The following is a 6,059-nucleotide window of genomic DNA, read 5'->3' on the forward strand; positions in this document are numbered from 1 at the left end:
CAATTCATTCTTTATCTTAATATCTTTATATTTGTTTGGGGTTGGCTTTCTTCCCTTTCATCTTTTTTATTGTACAGCAATCTTTCTCCTCAAACCTACCACCTCTCTTTTCTTTCCTTCTTACTTTCTCTTCCCCCCCTTCTTCTCCTCCCTACTTCCTCTTCCTTTCTCCTTCTCCTCCTCTCTTCCTCCCTCTCTTAACCGTCACTCCTACTCTAATTTCCCTTCCCTTCCTTCATCCCTCTCAATTACTGTATCCTTTTATGCATATGGACTACTCAGAGGGCTGAAAAAGTTATTTTTGACTGGTCCTCGCACTTTTGACCAGTCCTCGAACTTACGACTGTCCTCACATTTTACATTTTTGCCCTATTTTGTCACCATGGTGAAGAGAAGCAGTTGTGAAATGAGTGACATGGTTGTTAAGAATGCTGCACGGGCATAAATGTGAGGATGGTCATAAGTGTGAGGACCAGTCAAAAGTGTGAGGACCTGTCAGAAATGACTTTTTTCAGCCCTCTGGTTAGTCCTTTTGTGCATATGGACTACTCAGACGGCTGAAAAAGTTATTTTTGACTGGTCCTTGCACTTTTGACCAGTCCTCGAACTTACGACTGTCCTCACATTTTACGTTTTTGCCCTATCTTGTCACCATGGTGAAGAGAAGCAGTTGTGAAATGAGTGACATGGTTGTTAAGAATGCTGCACGGGCATAAATGTGAGGATGGTCATAAGTGTGAGGACCAGTCAAAAGTGTGAGGACCTGTCAGAAATGACTTTTTTCAGCCCTCTGGTTAGTCCTTTTGTGCATATGGACTACTCAGAGGGCTGAAAAAGTTATTTTTGACTGGTCCTCGCACTTTTGACCAGTCCTCGAACTTACGACTGTCCTCACATTTTACATTTTTGCCCTATCTTGTCACCATGGTGAAGAGAAGCAGTTGTGAAATGAGTGACGTGGTTGTTAAGAATGCTGCACGGGCATAAATGTGAGGATGGTCATAAGTGTGAGGACCAGTCAAAAGTGTGAGGACCTGTCAGAAATGACTTTTTTCAGCCCTCTGGTTAGTCCTTTTGTGCATATGGACTACTCAGAGGGCTGAAAAAGTTATTTTTGACTGGTCCTCGCACTTTTGACCAGTCCTCGAACTTACGACTGTCCTCACATTTTACGTTTTTGCCCTATCTTGTCACCATGGTGAAGAGAAGCAGTTGTGAAATGAGTGACATGGTTGTTAAGAATGCTGCACGGGCATAAATGTGAGGATGGTCATAAGTGTGAGGACCAGTCAAAAGTGTGAGGACCTGTCAGAAATGACTTTTTTCAGCCCTCTGGTTAGTCCTTTTGTGCATATGGACTACTCAGAGGGCTGAAAAAGTTATTTTTGACTGGTCCTCGCACTTTTGACCAGTCCTCGAACTTACGACTGTCCTCACATTTTACATTTTTGCCCTATCTTGTCATCATGGTGAAGAGAAGCAGTTGTGAAATGAGTGACGTGGTTGTTAAGAATGCTGCACGGGCATAAATGTGAGGATGGTCATAAGTGTGAGGACCAGTCAAAAGTGTGAGGACCTGTCAGAAATGACTTTTTTCAGCCCTCTGGTTAGTCCTTTTGTGCATATGGACTACTCAGAGGGCTGAAAAAGTTATTTTTGACTGGTCCTCGCACTTTTGACCAGTCCTCGAACTTACGACTGTCCTCACATTTTACATTTTTGCCCTATCTTGTCATCATGGTGAAGAGAAGCAGTTGTGAAATGAGTGACGTGGTTGTTAAGAATGCTGCACGGGCATAAATGTGAGGATGGTCATAAGTGTGAGGACCAGTCAAAAGTGTGAGGACCTGTCAGAAATGACTTTTTTCAGCCCTCTGGTTAGTCCTTTTGTGCATATGGACTACTCAGAGGGCTGAAAAAGTTATTTTTGACTGGTCCTCGCACTTTTGACCAGTCCTCGAACTTACGACTGTCCTCACATTTTACATTTTTGCCCTATCTTGTCATCATGGTGAAGAGAAGCAGTTGTGAAATGAGTGACGTGGTTGTTAAGAATGCTGCACGGGCATAAATGTGAGGATGGTCATAAGTGTGAGGACCAGTCAAAAGTGTGAGGACCTGTCAGAAATGACTTTTTTCAGCCCTCTGGTTAGTCCTTTTGTGCATATGGACTACTCAGACGGCTGAAAAAGTTATTTTTGACTGGTCCTTGCACTTTTGACCAGTCCTCGAACTTACGACTGTCCTCACATTTTACGTTTTTGCCCTATCTTGTCACCATGGTGAAGAGAAGCAGTTGTGAAATGAGTGACATGGTTGTTAAGAATGCTGCACGGGCATAAATGTGAGGATGGTCATAAGTGTGAGGACCAGTCAAAAGTGTGAGGACCTGTCAGAAATGACTTTCCAGCCCTCTGAGTAGTCCCTATACACATAGCCATGGCCACCCGGTCACATGACCAGCTAGCCACGCCCACCCAGTCACATGGCCTCCAAGCCACGCCCACACAATAAGCCACGCCCACAATGGTGTCCCTCTTACCAATGTTAAAATCTGTTCACCTTACCCTATACACATAGCCATGGCCACCCGGTCACATGACCAGCTAGCCACGCCCACCCAGTCACATGACCAGCTAGCCACGCCCACAAAATAAGCCACGCCCACAATGTCCCTCTTTACCAATGTTAAAATCTGGTCACCTTAAGCAAAGGGGATGAGAGCAACGTTCAATTGCTGCCAACTTCTGTAATGAGTTTTTTTGTGGGAAACTGGCAGGAAGCATCAGAAATTATCCCTTCCTCCCTTCCTTTCTCTCTGTCATTCTAACATTATCTTCCTTTCCTTCCTTCCTTCCTTCCTTCCTTCCTTCCTTCCTTCCTTCCGGGTGGCGGGGGAGTGATGGATTGCAAGACTGACGAAAATTGTCAGGGAATTTTGAAAATAAAGAACATGTGACCACAGCAGCAACCCAGTAGCTGCCAGTAGTATTGAAGCAGTCACAACCTGAATTTTGGATGCATTCTGTAAGTTAGCCCATTTGAGGTACCTTGGTTCAAAAAAATGTTGCCTTATGATGCACTGATTCACTCAGGTAAGGGTCATAACAAGAGTTTTAGTACTATTTAGATAGATAACTCAAGTTGGAGAAAATACCTCCTAATACTTCTCTGTTTTCCACCTAACAACAACCCTGTGAGTTGGCTTAGGATGAGAGAGACTGACCAGCCTAGTCACCCAGTTGGCTTTCCTTCCTAAGGGAGGCCTTAGAATTTACAGTCACCTGGTTTCTAGGCCAGCACCTTAACCAATACAGTAAACTGGCTCTTGTGAATTTAATTTAAATCTACTTTAATACCATTAAATATAAATTTATGAAATTTAAAAATTAAGCAATCCTAACTGTACCCTGTGTTAGCTACAGTCTGCATATATGAAATCCTGACCCTTCTAGCAAATATTCCATCTCATTTATTTTTGTCTCTCAACAAGAGCACAAATTGAGAATCAGTATACAGATGTATAAATATACTAAACAATGCACACCTTTCTGACTGCATGCGTGAGCAAAGATCAAATTACAGAAGTTAGGAACTTATTCTAAAGACAACTGAATTTTGCCACATCTTTTTGTATTGTAACTTTTCATCATTCTATTTTATTTATTTATTTTTTTTGTTACTAATTTAAGCAAGTTATGTTTGGAAGAGAAATAAAGAGCACTCTTTATTTCTAAAGGATTTCCTTACTTTTTGCCCAAAATATCTTCATTCATTCCCATACAGGTTGTTTTACATGCACTGACAACCACAGAAGTACTTTAACTTGCTATGTCTGAAAAATAATTAGCTCTTTTGGGATGTCTATCAGTGGAAAGCTTATTAATCACATTCCACTGAAGAAATGTCTCTTTTTCAAGTTTTGGGAGCAAAGGGACTGACATAATTTAGCTTTTTGTGAGGACTTGATTTTAGCTCCTGGGGTCTCCTTTGCCCTGCACAGAATATAATAACCTCAAAACAGTGCTTCTCAACCTTGGCAACTTGAAGTTCTGTGGACTTCAACTTCAACTGGCTGGGAAATTCTGGGAGTTGAAGTCCCCATATATTCAAGTTGTCAAGGTTGAGAAACACAGCATTAGGCTGAATAAGAAGACACAAACTTCAGCCAAAGGAGCAATGTGTATATGTAAGGGGAGGAGGAGGGAGAGAGATCTAATTTTTTTCCATTCCGGTTCACATGAACTACCAATCTGGTTAGATATATCGTTGCTCTTTCCATCTGAAAAACAAAATGAAAATCCCAATCACCCATTACAAACATCTCCTACCCTAACTCCCAAAGCCTCAAATTATTTATTTGCATTAAAATATTTTTCCAGTCTTTGGTTCTTGGGGGTTTTTTTTTGGTCATGCACACTGCCCCCTGCCCTCAAAAGCAAGCCTTCCTCTTACAAGGAATCCCCTTCCACAACTTAATTATTTCACAGTATGCGTCTTCAAGCATACAGGTTTTCTTAATTCCTGGCTTTCTTCCTTTAGCTGCCTCCCATGTTGAACTCAACATGGGCATTTTACAAACAAGAAGTGGTAGACCTAGAGCCTTCAGATACAAGTTACCAATCATAGCCACACACCAAAGAACACACCTGTCTGAGCTAGTATGGGCCATGCCATTTAGTCAGAAAAAAAATGTATGGTTAACAAAGGAAGCCATAAATCTTTCCATTTAAAAAATAATTATAGTCACAGTTGTACCAATTATACTTCCACCCCCAGCATTTAGTCACTTGATCTGAAATGTTTGACACCCAGAAAACCTGTAACTGGTAAAAAAAATAGCTGTAAGAAATTTTTTAAAATATATAGACACCCTTGAGTCAAGCTTGACCTCTGATAAATATTAAGACACATCCCTACAATTTTATTTTGTAATGGTACAGAAGGGGTTTTTAATTTTCTTCTCCCAGTTATATTTTTTTCATCTTCTCTGAAATTTCCCAGTGGGTTCCCATCCATCCAATTAAAAATCAGGAGCCCATTACCTTTTGAGACTGGATAAGTTCAGCCAGATACTGAATTAACAGAGTATTAATTAACTCCAATAAATCCTTGGCTGGTCTAATAAATATTACCCTTAACTTGGTGGTTTTGGATATTTTTTTAAAAAAAAATTGTAGTTAACATGAGTATTTTTTTATTGCAATTCCAGCCAGCATTTCAGAAGTATAAAGCATGTGATCTGCCACCAGGATTACATAAAGCATTTCTATAGGTTGGCTTCTATTTCCTCATTCTACTGTCACTTCCCCATCCTGCTATGATTGCTCTCTCAACCAGAGCCAACATTATAGTTTTCTTTCTTTTAAAATAGAATAACAGAGTTGAAAGGGACCTTGTAGGTCATCTATTCTAGTCCAATCCCCTGCTCAAGCAGGAGACCCTATATTATTTCTGACAGTTGGTATTATTTTGCTAAGGCACAAATAAATCTTTAAAACCTAGTTGCCTCAACAAAAAAACGTGTAAACTAAAGATGCCATATTCTAGTTCTGACCACAACTATAAAAGATTAATGAAATTAATGCCTGGTTTAGCATCAGACTAAATTTCTTCAGGATTGTGGTAAAGAAAAAAATAGAAGGGGAGAAGTACATTTACCACACTAAAGTACCAAAGACAGGAACGGGTGTAATGTAAATAGTCCTACATAAATGTATTATCCTCCATCGATCTATCTGAAAGCATTTTTTTCAGGATTTGATGGAACTAACTGTTGGGTACATAGAGGTTTATACTTTAGGCATCCAAACGCGGGGCTACAGGTCTTAAAAATAACTATAACTTAAAGGAAAACAAAACAAAACGGGGACGAACTTCCTCTTCACTACAAAGCCCTTCGCAGTTTCCATAGGATATAAGCATTTGAATTTCACTCCGCTATGAATCCCTTTTGACATTTCCACATTTTTGACATTTCTCAGCGGACAACTTTCCAGGCTCGGATACTGTGAAGAGTTAATTTCAAGGCAGAGTATTGCTTCCGGGCATGCTCAGTA

This window comes from Pituophis catenifer, unplaced genomic scaffold (assembly GCF_029215685.1).
Source record: "Pituophis catenifer annectens isolate HBS135680 unplaced genomic scaffold, rPitCat1.0.hap2 SCAF_3, whole genome shotgun sequence".
In the NCBI taxonomy this organism is placed as follows: Eukaryota; Metazoa; Chordata; class Lepidosauria; order Squamata; family Colubridae; genus Pituophis; species Pituophis catenifer.